The sequence below is a fragment of the Aphelocoma coerulescens genome, chromosome 13 (assembly GCF_041296385.1).
Source record: "Aphelocoma coerulescens isolate FSJ_1873_10779 chromosome 13, UR_Acoe_1.0, whole genome shotgun sequence".
Lineage (NCBI taxonomy): Eukaryota > Metazoa > Chordata > Aves > Passeriformes > Corvidae > Aphelocoma > Aphelocoma coerulescens.
The window spans coordinates 6296788-6311832 of record NC_091027.1 but is presented as its reverse complement, the minus strand read 5'-3'; the positions used below and the strand labels follow the sequence as shown (position 1 = coordinate 6311832).

Sequence of the window (15045 nt, the reverse complement as noted above, 5' to 3'; positions counted from 1 at the left end):
GCCGGGGGCTTGAACTCCTTGTCTCTTAGGAGCCTTGGATGCCTCCCACGGTTTGGCAGTCATTTGTGAAGAGGTAGGAAGGAGTGGGCTTGGCTGAATGTGGTTTTGGATGTGTTCTCTTCTCCCTCTGTTGCTGTTTGACATGGAGTGAGCTGGAGGAGGCAGTTTCCCGCAGTGAAAGGCAGAAGGAATGCACCAGTGTTTGTGTACGTGTCCATGTGTGGAGCGAGGAGCTGGCTTTTCCGTAGGGAGGAATTGCAGTGGTGAGAGTTACCCAGACCCCTGGGTGCTGCTAACCCAAGCCATTGTCCCTTATTTTATTTATTGTTCATGGCAAAGGCATTGCCTAGGCAACCATGATGCTTCTCCACTCTTGACTGGCGCATTCTGCGTCATTGGGGTGGGACACAGAGCAGCCGAAGGAGCAGGACAAGTGCTGCTGCTTGGCTCAAGGCACTCAGAGACTGACAGTGCTGGTTAGAGGCAACTGCACATCAGGGAAATGCTGCTCAGGGTTTTTCCTGTGCTGCTCTGTCACTTCACTCAGAAGAAGCGTGCAGCACCTCCTTGTTATCCCAGGGCTGGTCCATCTACTCATGGCTCGGTTGGGCGCTTCGGTTGCAGTCTGCTGTTCCCCCTGGCATTTTGGTCATGACATCTAATCTCTGCAGTGCTCACACAGATAGTTCTTCGCTTGCAGCAGCCTCCAGTCTGCCAAGATGTCTTTGTGCCACCACCAGGGAGGGAGGCAGAGGGAGTGACTGGCTGCCTGTTAGGTTACACGTTCCGTTCCCAGCGCCTTTCCTATCAGTGCAGCTGCTAGAATGAAAATCATTCCTTCCCTCGTGGCTAGAGAAATGCCCAGTTATGAAGGCTTGTGACTTCAGGGCTGACCCACAAATAAAATGATCCAATTGCTCATCCAGCCCTGGAGAACAAGGAAATAACACCCTCTGGGAGCTGCATCAACATCAGCATGACCACCCTGCATGGAGACTCTCCTTTATGTCTGTCCTCTGAGCTGAGGACAAGGTTCCCAGTGTGGAGGGAAGAAGCCCTCAATAAAATTAATTTCCATCATGACCAGAGCAGTGCAAGAGTTTCTATTTGCACAAGGCACAAACACAATTATATCCTGAATATGGAAGCCATCTACCAGCTTGTGGTGAGACCTGCTTTGGTCTGCTGAGGAAATTCCAGGGTGGATGTCTGTCTGTCTGTTAATCCGTATATCATTTAGAGAGGGAAAGAAAGAAAGGAGAGAAAGAAGGAAAGAAAGAGAGGGAGAAAGAAATAAAGAAAGAGAAACTGCTTATTATTTCTTTAGCTGCAAGTCCCTGGAAATCATTCTGCATATTAGTTTATTACAAGTGGCTTAGGCTAATGGAACTGTGATGATGTGGAGTCATGAGGCCAGGAATATTTTATTAAAAATGTGTTGACATTATAGCTAACCATTCAAGCTTGCTATCCATTCCTGTCTTGGGATAGAACGAAAGGTGGTGTAAAAGTTTTGCTGCTCAGTGTACAGGTCACATACAAATCAGCATTCTGGCAAAAGAATACAAAATGTTCCACAATGTGGAATTGCTCTCATGGGGACATTCTGAATGACCCATTCAGATGCATTTCTTCTTAGAACATCCCCTTGGGTCCAAGCATATAGTCAAAATGTTTTGAATTTTTAAAGCTCTTGCACAGTTTTGGGGTTTCTTCCTGTGAATTTTTTATCTTGCCTTTTTTTTTTTTTTTTTTTTTTTTTTTTTTGCATGTTCACCATTTTTCTACCATCCTGTGGTGGTATCAGCTCAGAAAGCCTTCCTGCAGGGTTGTTTCTCAATCAGTGTTTCACAGTTTTCTTGTTCTCCAAACTGCTGTGCTACCAAGAAATTCATGCCTCTTTCAATTAAGTATTTATGGAAAGGGGACAATAAGACACTATCTAACAGGGAGTGGTTAGAAGTGACAAATTTTTAGTTTTGAGTGAGAAGAATGAAGGAGAATCTTATGCTGATAACAGAATTTTTTGGAGGTGATGGTGAAACCTGTTCAGAAATACTTGGTTTGGTCTCTCTGAAATATTTGATTTCACCTAAAATATAAAGCTACATTTTATTTTAGGTCTTTAAGTGCAATTTTAATTTTTATTGGTGCTCCCATACTCTGGCTCCAAAATAAAATCAAGTATATTTATATAATGTTGAATTGAAATGTACCACAAATTTCTAAACAATACTTTTCGGGGCAATAAATACTGAATTAAAATATTACAACAGTGGAGAAATAAATGACCTTTTTTTCCATTCACTGAAAATCATTCCCTGAGTCTGCCAGGAACCATCATAAATTATGCACTTCCCTCTTCAGGAGAGCTAGTTTTAGGCATAGGTTTTGCAGCAGTTGTGTGGTTTTGCCCCATCTGCTCCCAGGGATGGAGGGTTTGTATCGTGATTTCCATGGCTGGCTGAAATGTTTCTGCACCCAGGGAGGATGGAGCGAGGCAGGAGCCAGAGCCAGCCCTGATCCGGAGCATCGCTGGCGCTGGGCACACAGCACTCAAAGTGATCTTGTCACAACAGGCTGCTCAAAATTTGTCCTGATGAGAATTTCCTGGAACTGACAGGAATCCCTTGAGGGGGAAAGGAGGATGACTGGAAGAGTGCCAGGGAGGTGCTGCTTTCTCAGGTGGATGGAAGCATGTCCTCCACGTGTGGCTACTGACACTGGTGATTCTTCTGACCCTAATTATAGCCCTGATGCTGGGCTTAAGGCCAAAGGAACACCCTCAGCTATTAGAAAGTGTGATCCCCCTCTTCCTACCCATGCTTCTACATGAGAAGAGAGTAGGGGATTCTTCCTGTTCCAGGAAGATGTATGTTCAAATGATGTCCCATTCCTGATTGAGCACTGGCCAGCACCAAGTAAAAAATGGTATTCCCTTCTAGATTTAATTTTCTTCTGGTTTTTTTTTTTAATCTCACCCCACAGCAAATGAGTGAAGAGAACTGCACAGACAGGTCCAAATTAGTAACTGGCTGGGAGCGTGCCCAGGGGCAGCGAGCAGCCGAGGGGATGGGGAAGGTGGCGTGGATGTGGACGTGGAGCCCAGCTCCCAAGGTGAAGTTGCCCTTCCGAGTGCAGGCAGGTTGTATGTGAGATCAACACCTCCTCCTTGTTGGGAGTCTTGTGCTTCAGCCTTGCTCTGGCCCTGCTTTTGACCCTTTTGCTTCACTGGGTTGTAGGGCTGATGGGAGGGAAGCAAGGCTAATGAGGAATGTAATTGGCAGATATTTTGTGAAGAAGGCTACTCCACCATCTCAAATATATCCAGTTTCCTCTGTACCTGTAGCTCTCCGGACACTTGATCATTTAATTATTCCTCTCTGGCAGGTGCAGGGCCCCCCTCTAGTGACAAATGATTTACTGACTCATGTGACTTGTATTCAGTATGTAAGTTCAGACTGTAGCCTCAGCTCCATCCCCTGGGCTCCGCTCCAGCGATGCAAGAAGGAGAAGGACCTGATCTAAAGAGTTAAAGAGGGTTCTTCTTGCATAATGAACAGAAGACTGGAAGGGAACATCCAGGCCAGTCTGCAATCCAATAAACCTAAGTGTCAGAATCACAAAAAGCTGGTTGTGAGCAGCACAAACCACAACAGCCTGGTAGCTGCTCTGGCCAGTATGCCCAGGATGATGGCCAGAGGTATGAGGAGGGTGTAAAGATGACCCATGTATCACTCTAGAACATCTTTCTCATTCAAGCTGCCTTAAAAAATATTGAATTTATTTCTATGAGGAATTTCACCTCCAGTTGCCTCCCTGACTCTTCAGAAGCAGGGAAGTTGGTGAAGCTCTGGTGCAATTGTGGTAATGGGGAAATCTATAGACTCATAAAGTGAAGTGTTCCATTTACCTCTGGACCATCCCATGGAAGGACATGGATCATTCCATCAGGAAGGTGGCTCCAGAGGGCTTTTGGGAAGGCTATCTATGTGCCCTCTTGGCAAAAACTAGCAGAGAAGCACTTGAGAAACCATCTACATGGAAAAATACAGCGCCAGCATTTGGTCATGCTGCTTTTAGGAGGTGGCAGTGAGATGTGGGCAGGGTTCCTGCTACTGCATTGTGAAACCTCACCTGAGCTGTGCTGTTGCTTTATTCTGCATTTCTCTTGGGCTACCAGGCAAACACCAGGCTGCTGTCAGGCTCCATGGGCTGGCGTGATCCATCTCCAGCATGTCCATGCTGCTGCTGCTGCAGGGAACTGCGCTCCCCTAAAACCTCCACGGCTGCTGCCATGACCGACAGCAGCAAGGCACCGTGGCTGGGAGCTGAGCAGGCTTCTGGGACAGACACTGCCCTGCTTTGGGTGATTCATGCCTGAATAATGTCCTTTCACTTCCAGAGAGAGGTGGTGTGACAGGCGCGAGCTCCATGCGTTCCGACAGGGAACCTCTACATCAGCCGTGCCAGGGAATTTGAGCAGATCTGGGGCTCCAGTTCCATTCCAAATGTGACAGGGCTGTGTAAATAAATAATCCCAATCTACATAATTATCTCTTTTTCAGGAAGTCATGATATAAATCAGGCTGATATCAAGGGATGCTGCATGTGGAATTCATACATCCAAAGCCGGGCTCTCCTCGCCCTCGCTGCCTGGGCGCTTTGAGAAGGGTGAGATTTTGTGCGCTCTTGAACATCACAGATTTTCTTCTGAGGAAGATCAAATGCTTGTATCATTTTCACCAGAAAAATGCTATCCACGGCAGACTTCCAGTGGCGATTGAAAGTGTGAATTCTCATGCAAACAGATTCCTTTGCATACAGTCATCTGGGAACTGGGCCTTTGATTTTCATTTATTATTCTCCCTGGCAGCATGTTCAGTCAGTATGCAGATTTCCTCCTTCATTCAATTTTCAGCGGGCAAGAAGACTACAATTAGTCATATTATCATCAATGTGAATGAAAGGGAAACATTGAACTGGATCTTTACGAGCTTGCATTTGCAGTGGGATGATGCAGATTCATTACATGAGTAAGGTATTAAAAAAGAGCTTTAGGCTGACTGCACTTGGCTCCTTACTTTCTCCCTCCTTTGTGGACCTTCTTGTCTTTTGCTGCTATTCCAGACCTTCTCACCAGGTCAGCCTAGACAGGAAAATGGCTGGATGGGACAGACTTGTACCTTGCAGAACTGATGAGGACAAATAACACAGAAAGCTGGCTGGAGAAGCAGCCAGAGGGTTGCTGAGGAGAGACCACTGCAAGCCAGGCCTAAGTGTGTTTCCAAAGATGCCTCCCACCTGAGCCTTGCTCATCTGGGACCTACGTGCCAAAGCACACAGCTCAGAAGCTGGTTGTGCTGCAAGACAGGAGGTAAGCACAACAGGCAAGGGGATAAAGATACACATTTTACAAGCAGGATTTTTAGGGATAGAGTAAAGAACTATGTTTTCTTTTCTCATGAACTCATCTCACAGGGTTTGGATTGAATTAGCTGTGTTGAAAGGAGGATTCAGATTTGTGGAATTTGTCTCCATGCTCCCTTGCATGCTATCAGAGCTAATTTAGGTGTTGCATGTACTTGCATTGCTCTGAAGGTGTTGAGATCTCTGGGGCACATATTCACATGCTGGAACTGATTCTGATGCCTCATTTGGTTAGAAAAAAATTGTAATTTCCCTGATTTATAAGAAGAATGGGGATTTGGGAGTTGACCGTAGTGTTGTGCCATGCTTATATTTCCATGCTGTTAATAAATCAGAGAGAAAAAGAAATTAAAGACAGATATTTTCTGCTTCCCTCATGCTGAAACGTTATTAATTCACCAGATAAATTCATTTGGGATAACCTTGTAAGTTTCTCAACTTCATATGGTGACATTTCCATGGCTTAGCAAGTCCTCTGGCAGCAGCGTGCTCTGACTCCACATATTGGTGAGGATCCTCAAGGTGCAGATTAACTGAGTCTCTCCAACCCTGCACGAAGCCACAGGGATACAGCACAACTTCACAGAAATCAGAGCAAAGAAATGTTATTTTTCCACAAGCAACCACACATGGGAGTCAAGCATTTTGTGTGGCTTCTCTGAAGGCTAACAAGGAATATCTGAGGGCTGCACGCTCAGTAACCCCAGTGCAACCCAGCTGTTCCCAGCACATCCCTGCCTTCCTGGTTTTGTGAAACATGTGGGATGCCCCTGCCTTTGGGACTGAGCCACTGGGGTGAAATGGGCAGAGCAGACACACACATGGAACATGACTGCAGGACTCTTGTTTTGTTAGGAAACCAGGCAAAATGAGGCTTCACTTCCAGCAGGAAACTGCTGCTTTGACTTCTAGCTGTCCTTGTTTTATGGACCCCTTTCTCCTCACCGGGATCCTCTCCCAAGCTCCCTTTTGTTTTTCCTCTATTCTCTTTCTACATTTTGGCTCCCATTTCAGTTTCCTGGTGTGATGTTTATTGCAGTAATGAATGCAGGGAGTCACGTGGCTGGTGGCAGGTACTGACCCTCCTGCCATCACACTGCTGCTGTCCCCCCAGCCTGACAAACCCAGCTGCTCTGCTGGCAGTCTGTGAGCCTGACACTGATGGTTTGCCTCAGTTTGGCTTTGTGGTGTGCTTTCCCTACTCTAATGTGGGTGGTGTTGCAACCATCCCTGATGAATTCTGTAAAATTTGGACTGCTAACTCATTAAAGTATAGCTTTTAATCAGTAGGTTCTTCATCCCTCCCTTTTGCCTTAGCTGCTAATACTGTAAGCTGTTTAAGCAGTGGAATTGCAGAGCTCTTGTTTGAAACTCTAGGTGTTCCAATTAATTAATGTGAATAGAAATTATACTAACCAATCTCACCCTGGTGCTGGGGCATTTGACTGTATCAGGAGACCACTCATTTATTTCCTATTTTAATTTCATATTTGGATATGTAAGAGGCCCTGGAGTGAGTCTCTGAAGATGAGTCCTGGAGAAGCCTGCACGTCTGGATGATTGTTATGTTTAACCTGTTCTTCTGGCCATGGAGGAATCGAATCTCTGCTCCTCAGCTGGTGTGAGGAACCTGTTTTCATCCCTTATGCTTACCCAGTGCTTCCCAAATTCGATCTCTTGCACCTTCTGTTACTCTGACGAGAGTGAATATTCCCAAGCATAAGATCTGTGGACATTCAGCTGAAAGTAAATAAGATGTGGGGTGCTTCTTCCACCAGAATCCTTTGACCAGGCCATGCCAAATCTCAAGATGAAGCGTGAAGGATCCCTCCCTTTCACTACTGAGTTTGTCTGAGATAGACCATGTCATCAGCACTGATCCATAGCATTTGCATTGTCTCAGCTGCACTTGTGGATGGGGGATGTTTAGCTGGGAGAAGGTATTTCCTCTCACAGTACCGTGTGAACACTGGCCAGCAATCAGATGTCTTGTGCAGATAAGGGCTAATTCCTTCTATTTGCAGAGACCAGAGACACAAAGGGAACAGCAGACAGAATTTGCTAAGCCAGTGTCTGAGGGAAACAACCTTCCCATCCTCTGGCAATGAACAATTTAGGCCTGTAGTCATGCACATGTAAATCTTTTAATCTCACACCCTGAACACTCCCCATCCTGGGCCTGCCTGCTCCCTCCTCCCCCTCTTTCTTCCACATCTCCATCTTCAGCCTCTTCCCTCCTGCCAATCAGCTGTCCCTAAGTCCATGGGAGTTGTTGCAGCAGGGTTCTGTGTGCCAGGAAAGATTATTCTTGACTGGTTGCCAGGTCTCCTGCTCTTGCTCTGGCACAAAGATAAAATGTTAATAGGGCCGAATGTATTTGACACTAAGGGTGAAACAGGCACGGAGCCTCTTGCCATCCATCCAGCAGCTGCACTGGCTGGGTCCTTCCAGTTCAGTTTTGCTTGCTAAAGAGGACCTGACAGGGGACTTTCAGGTTTGACTGAAGCCAGGGATTACATCTTCCTTGTGGCAGGAAGCTTAAGCAATGTCACCTGCTTGCTGAGGGGTACGCACAGAGGAAATTATTTTGTAAGGACAAGTGTGGAATTATTTTTGCTGGAGCTGCTGACATGGATGTGGGAAGATCTGAAGTAGATTAAAATGTGGTCTGTGTTCAACTCTGATCATTTTTGCAAGTGTTGAGGCTTCCCAGCAAGGCTGAGTGTTGGCTGAGGTCAGCCCAAGTACAGGACAGAAGTCGGGATCCACCATTCCTCACAGCACAGTTTGGGGCAGGAAGAAGCTGCTGCTCAGGTTCAGCCAGCCAAGTCTCTCCAGGTCTTGCCAAAGAAGAAGGTCAGAACTTTTCCTACATTTGATGTGGCCAGCAAAGCAGAAGGAGAATGTTCTTAATTAAGCCCTGGTGAGAGTGTCTCTGTGCATCTTGACTGATAGGATTGCGTTGCTTTTATTGTTTACTCTTAAGGGGAATTCCAGCCTGAAACACATCTGGCTGAAGATTGTTTCCTTTTAAAGTTCCTAATGGAGAACTTCTCTGTAAATTCTAAAAGTAGGTTATATTTTGGCTTTGGCAACTCCCTTTGCTAAGTCAGGAATGGTCTCATTCCAACCACAGAAGGAGATAGAAATCTGAGGAGAGGGCAGACAAAGAAGGTGCTGCCTCTTGAGCACGAAAGGTTGGGGGGTCTGAACTGACCTGATTATCCACCTTTCACAGCTTCTGGTAAAAGCCTGATAATCTGTCTTCACAGTGGAAAAATAGTGTCATCATCCATGATGGATTATTGCCTTCCACTGGTGTAAAGTGGGGAAGGATGAAACCCCTGAGGTGTGGGACTGGTTGTTGCTGGACAGAGGTTTGCTACGGCCTGTACACACCTGGAGCATGTCCTACAGGCATGGTAATTCCAGGTGACCAAAGCTTTGGTCAGGTGCAGAAATACAAGCCCAGTAACTGTGTTTTTCTGCAGAGTAGCAAATAATTTTGCTCCTCAGACGCACATGCTGGACCACTTTTCATTGATAATTATGATGCACTCGAGGCAAGGAGTCTTTTAATGGGGAAATGCATTTTTTTTCAGACAGTATGCAGTTTCTCTCTTCCTTCCCTCCCCCTCAACAGTATGCAATAAACCCATCATAAGATTTATTAATGAACTGTCATGGTGATTTCCTTGAGTATCTTATTGAGCTGGAAATTACTCTAGGGACCATACCCTGTGTATGCTGAAATCAGTGGAAAATTCGCATCTACTTCAAAAACCTGTAGGTAAGACCCGTGAGTAATTAGGGAAAAACAAGAGCTCAGATGGTACTGTGGGCTGGGGGACAAGCAGTGTTCTAGCAGGGAGTGAGGAGAAGCTTGGAGACTTTATTTATTAATAACATCATGATCTCCAGAGGGTCTCCTGCCCTGTGTCCAGTGCAATCACAAAGCAAAAACTCAGAAGAGTCTTGGCCTAGAGCAGGCAGATATGTGATGATTGTGGCCTGGCTTACAATAACTCAAGTGAGTAGGGATCTTCCCTGGGAATACTGTAATTGAAGTATTTCTCATTTGGTTCAGCAAGAAAGAGACAATATTTAACATGTTAACCTATTAACATCCGCTTAAGCATTGCTAAGGGACAGTGCCAGAACTCTGAGCTCTTAAAATGCTGCCCAGGTTGCTTCTGAGCTTTCAGGACTGATCTGAAAAGGTTGGCAGAAGTGAATCTCTAACACTTGCTGCCATTAAAAAGTGTCATTCTGGGATGCAGGGAGAATAGGAATGATGTATATGGTCAGGAATGAGCTTCAGGAGGTGACAGGAAAGGCAAGCAGCAGCTGCAGGTGGCAGTAGTCTTTGTTTTAGAAAATCCTCTCCTCCCTTCTCCCCTCTGACTGATTTAGCACGTTTGAAGGAATTACTCACAGAGCAAGTGCAGCAGTGTGGTTTGGTTGCTGGATCCCAGGAGGACGATGAGCTGTGCCTTTGCAAGTGTGAGCATCCTGAGCCTGGTGTTCCTGCGCTCAGGGACTGCACGGGGCTGCTGTGGTGTCTGGGGACACAGCTGCACACCTCTGTGTGCTGATGCCATCAGCCACCCTGGGGAGCGTGTGGGGCTCAGCCACGTGGCACAGGCTCTCCTGGTTCTGGAGCAGTGGAGCTGCAGCCAGGGCTTGACTGCTTCTCTAGGAGAGCTTCAGTGTGAGTCTGTGCTGGGTTGTCACTCTCTGTGCTGCCACACATTGAGCACCTGTCCCCTGCTCCTCTAGAGCCACCACATCACCTTTTTTATGTCTTCAAAGCCTCCTGACTCCTCACCATGCATTTTGCCCTGGTGACTTTTGGCTCCTTTTAACATTAAATGAGTGTCTTGCTTTCAGAGGTCTTTGAGTGTTGATAGTTGAGGAAGATCAGCAGCCCACCAGTACTCTGGGAGGAAGAGCACATTCCCTTTCTCACATTCCCACTCCTTGGGAGATCTTTGGATCTGTTTTTGGTATAAAGTGTTTGGGAAGGGTGTTTATGGGGAAGCCAATTCCCCCTAGAATGGACACAGGACTGTTGCTACTTTATCACTGAGAGTACCCAGGTGTAATTACTTTGAAGTGTAATCACTGAGCAATCAAGAGGCAATATAATTGGTACCTGGATGCAGAATATGTAATTACTGTGTTGTGTAGTGACAGGGTATTTGCCAAGCATATCTTCTGTAGTTACCAAGTAATTTAAGAGAATTTGCATGCTATTTCTTGTCTGAGAGACAGAAAAATATCACCCAGCTGAGATCTCTGCAGAGGACTATAAACTTTCTGCCAGCAGGATTTGTAAGCTTTTCCAAGCAAGCAGTGTTGGAAGAATTTGCTTTCTGCCTTTCCTTTTCTTTCCAATACAAAAGTTCTCTGCCTGCACAATGCTACCAAAGAAAAGTTTCCTTTTATTTCCTGCCATGTGGAACATGTGCGTCAGCCAGGAGATTCATTGGGAAGAGAGATAAATGAAGAGAGAAAAACTCATTTAATGAGAGGAATAAAAAAACCACCCCAAACAGCAGGCTTTGAGATGTCAGAGCAAACTTCCCCATCCCCATCAAAGCCTGAGCTCTGAACACCTCACTGGGGCTTAAAATGTGGGACCTCAGGCAGGAGAAGTGAAGGATGCAGCTCCAACCTGTGTGTCACCAAGTGCAGAGGTGGAAACTGAGCATGCCTTTTGTCCGGAGTGCTGTGAGCTCAATGGACAGCTTCAGCAGGATTTCTGCCGTACCGCAGTGGGGAACAACAAAATTTATGGCTGTACCTATGCTAATGACCTGCAGAGGCAAAGCAGCCATTTGTTTCACGTAGCCCCTGTTAAAGCACAACAGCATCTTTCCCTTTTCTCTCGGTGGGAGAGTGATTGGTGTTTACAAACTGTCTTTTTCTTTCTGCTTTTGGAAATACCCTGCTCAGGTAAATAATGGAAAGCAGCCTGTTAGAGCTGTGTCCTCACTGACTCGGGATTGGGGGGGCAGGATCAGACAATATACATCACTGAGGTAGCTCTTTTCATCACTGCACTTGGCCTTAATTACATTGCCCTCTCCAGAGAAATCTCCGACACTTTGGGCTTCCATAAAGTAAGAGTTTATCTTCTTTTTGTTAAATAGTAGCTACTCGTTAGGGCAATACAACATGCTGCTTTTCCTTCACCTTCTAATGAGGTTGTGCTCCTGCACATCCTGAGTATAAATAAACCAAGGTTTTGGTATTTTAGCTGTTGAGGTTTGGGCTTTACCTAGGGGAAAAAAAAAAACACCACCAAAACCCAAAAAAAACCCAAAAACCAAACCAAAAACCAAACCAAAACAACCTAACTCCACCCCCCCCCCCCCCCCCCAAAAAAAAAAAAAAAAAACAACAAAAACCAAACAACCAGAAAGCAGATATATTAGATATATTCTCTTCTGGTATCTTTTGTTGCTGTTTTGCAACATTTGATTTTGGAGGAGTTGCTCTTTTGTTACTGATACCTTGCAGCCAATGCTAAAAAGGTGAACCACAGCCACCACATTTTCTGCAAAATGAACTTGGCTAATCCTTTGCTCCAAACCAGCCCTCACCTCTCTATTGATAAATACAGCTTATGCTCCAGTCCCAGGGAATGCAAATACTGTTTGCAGAAATAGTGCTATCCTGGCTACTTCTCATTATCGTGTTTTTATTGCCAGGGATCCTGGAGCTTTTTAGTAGCTACAGAATCAATAATGCTGTGACATTCATACATTTCTCAATGCCACTGTGCATGGTGCAGCATCAAAGTGCTGGTTCTCAGGGGCTCTACCTGATAGTGATACTTGTGTACTCATATAATCCTTTTTATCTATAGTTTACAGATCTTAATTAAGATTTACAACGCTATTGTGAAGTGGATCTTCATGTCTGGGCAGACCAGCACGGCCAGATGCTGGAGTGTTTCAGAAAGGCTCAGGCTTTTTGTCAAAAGCATTCAGCTCCCACGGCAAGGATCTCCTTGGCAGCCAGGCTGCTTTGCAGGGAAATCTGCCTTTCTCTGAAGCCAGTACTGGAGACAGGGACTGCCACCCTGGAGTCCTGACATCCACCTTTGGTGATAATTCCCTGCTCCACTTGTTCCATTTTTTTGCAATGTTTTCTAAAAATATTTGATTTTTGAGAATCTGTTGCAACCAAGCCTTTAGCTTCCCTCCCCCTCTCAAATCTGTGGAGGTTTTTCTTCCAGACTTTAAAAATAACTAACTCAATCGTTATTTACTAAACAGCAAAAATAACTAAATAAATACAATCAGTTTGATTCACTCTAGCTTCTGGAAACACTATTCTGGAGACAAGGAGGCTTCCAATTTCCTACATGAGTCATGATGTTCTTGGATTCAACCTATCAAACTATAGCAGCAAATCATATTATATAATGTAATATAACAAGACACAACTGCCTGTGTTTAACCTAGAAAAGATTAAAAAACATGTCCTACCATGGTCATTGGGCTGTCCTGGCAAAATTGTCATTCTCTTTTCTGCCCAGCTGCTGCCCCTGCTGTCCTCCCCAGCCTGCTGTTCTGGGAGAAAAGTGCCATTTTTAGGAACAAAGATCTGAGCAAGTCTGGTAACAGAGAAGCAAGTCCTGCTTGTGCCACTTCTCTCATTTGGAGTCTGAGTGCTCTAAGGTTGTGTCCAGGGTTTTGTCTTTTATAATGATGAGGAACCAACATCCCCTGGTTGAGAACAGATGCACTCACAGTGGTAAGGGAGTAGGGGGAGGGAGACTTTTGAACTGTTAGTGCTGCCTTGTTCTCAGTTTACATGTAAAGTAGAAGGAAAAGGGATGTGTAGATGTGATGAAGAGTCATTGTCCTTTTACTCTTCACCTGCACAGAATGAGGGGATTTGGAGTTTTTTAGCTCTGTTTCTGGGTCTTGCACTTGCCTGGTGTAAGGCACAACCCAGAATTAGTCTGGAGAATCTCTGGGAGGGGTTGAACTGGGGATAGGAGCATACTGCTGTTGTTTCTCCTTACCTTGGCCTCTGGGGATGCAGGAGAGGCTCCAAGTCAGTATTTCAGCCCTGGTATCTGCACCCTTCTACCCAAACTCCCTTAATTGGAATCATCCATTCACCTGGGCAGTATTTACTGACTGGTGGCTAAGAGGAGCTTTCCACAGTGTTTCTGAGAGAGGAAAGCTGTGACCAGGGTGCAGCTCCCTGCAGTTTCCTTGTGCTGGCACAAGCCTGGCTGCAAGGGCTTCATGTTTTTAACCAAAGTCTGAGGATATGGGAATGGAAGGAGAAACAGGCTTCAGTCTTTCAGCTTTCTCATTTCCCCCGGGGATTTCCCCCTTTTCTCTCCCAGGACCCAGAGAACAACAGCTCAGGAACAAATTTATTTTAGCACCTGTCTATCCTTTTGTCTCAGGTGTTGGCCTTGGCAGTGAAAAGCATCACGTTTGTTTGAGGGGCAGACATTAGGCAGGAAGAACAGGAGCCAAGCAAGGCTGGTTTCAAGGGTGATTAGGAAAACTGTGCCTTAGGAATCACAGTCCAAGGGACAAATCTCACCGAGCAGCAGGGGCATTAGTGCAATACACGATCAGGCAGGGCTGGAGAGGAAGCAGTGAAAGAGCCTGTCCAGGCTTCTGTTAAGCGTTACAATGATGCACCTCTCTGCAAAGCCATTATGGAGAAATGTCTCAGGGGAGAAGATTTTAATATATTTCAGCATGAGGTAAATGATCCCATGCTGAGAGGAGCTGGCACCCTCTCTGTGCTAGCCTCCACCACGAGCAGCCAGTCCCCAGGCAAAGCCATGGCTAGTCCTTTTTGAAATACAGCACAGACTCCGGCATTAATATTGCTTTGCTACCAGTTATGCTTAAAAAAAAGAAAAAAAGGGGGAAAAAAGGGGGCAAAACTACCAAACAAGCTCTGAGAACAACAGCAGCAGCAGCAAAATCCTCAAGCTGTGCTGGAGCAGAAAGTAATTAAGAAATATTTCATATCTCCAAGCGGCCCTGAAATTTTTATTCCTGTGCATGAAGCTCGGTAGGCTCCTCACGGGCGGCGGCTGCTGCTGCTGCGTTTCAGTGCAATAAATCCTGTTGCCTTTGGAGCCTGACAGCCAGCCCAGGATGTGATCAGAAAACCAACAGGCACTCTCTGTAGGTTTATTCCTTGCCTGCATCAAGTCTGCTTATACCAACCAAGCCACTGCTCCAGGTGCAAACCAGTGGGCAAAACCCTGACCTGTCTTTGGGACATAAAGATGAGGAAGGGGGGAGGTGGTGTCAAGAGAAGGGATGTAGAAAGTGGGAATTCAGACAAATAAGCTCCCATTTGCAATATTTCCAGCCCAAGCCCAAGAGACTCACCCAGCCTGAGTCCAGCCCTAGAAGTATTTATGGCCCTGTGAAGGCTGACAGATCCAGAGTTGAACTTATCTGGAATAAATAATGGTGTGCTTTAATCTCTCTTCCAATGAGCTGTGTCAGTGCATCCCAGACCGTGCAGCCTGAAGGACATGGCTCAGGGCTGTGCCTGGCATGGGGCTGCAGGACCTGGGGCTTGGTGTTGGTGTCCCTGGGTGGCCCTGCCAGC

At 45.9% G+C, this 15045-nt stretch overlaps 1 protein-coding gene across 2 annotated transcripts in view; it reads left to right on the top strand.

Annotated features, from left to right (window-relative positions):
* Window positions 1–15045, top strand: part of LOC138118096 (uncharacterized) — a 190970-nt gene that overhangs the window by 119290 nt on the left and 56635 nt on the right. The window lies entirely within an intron of this gene.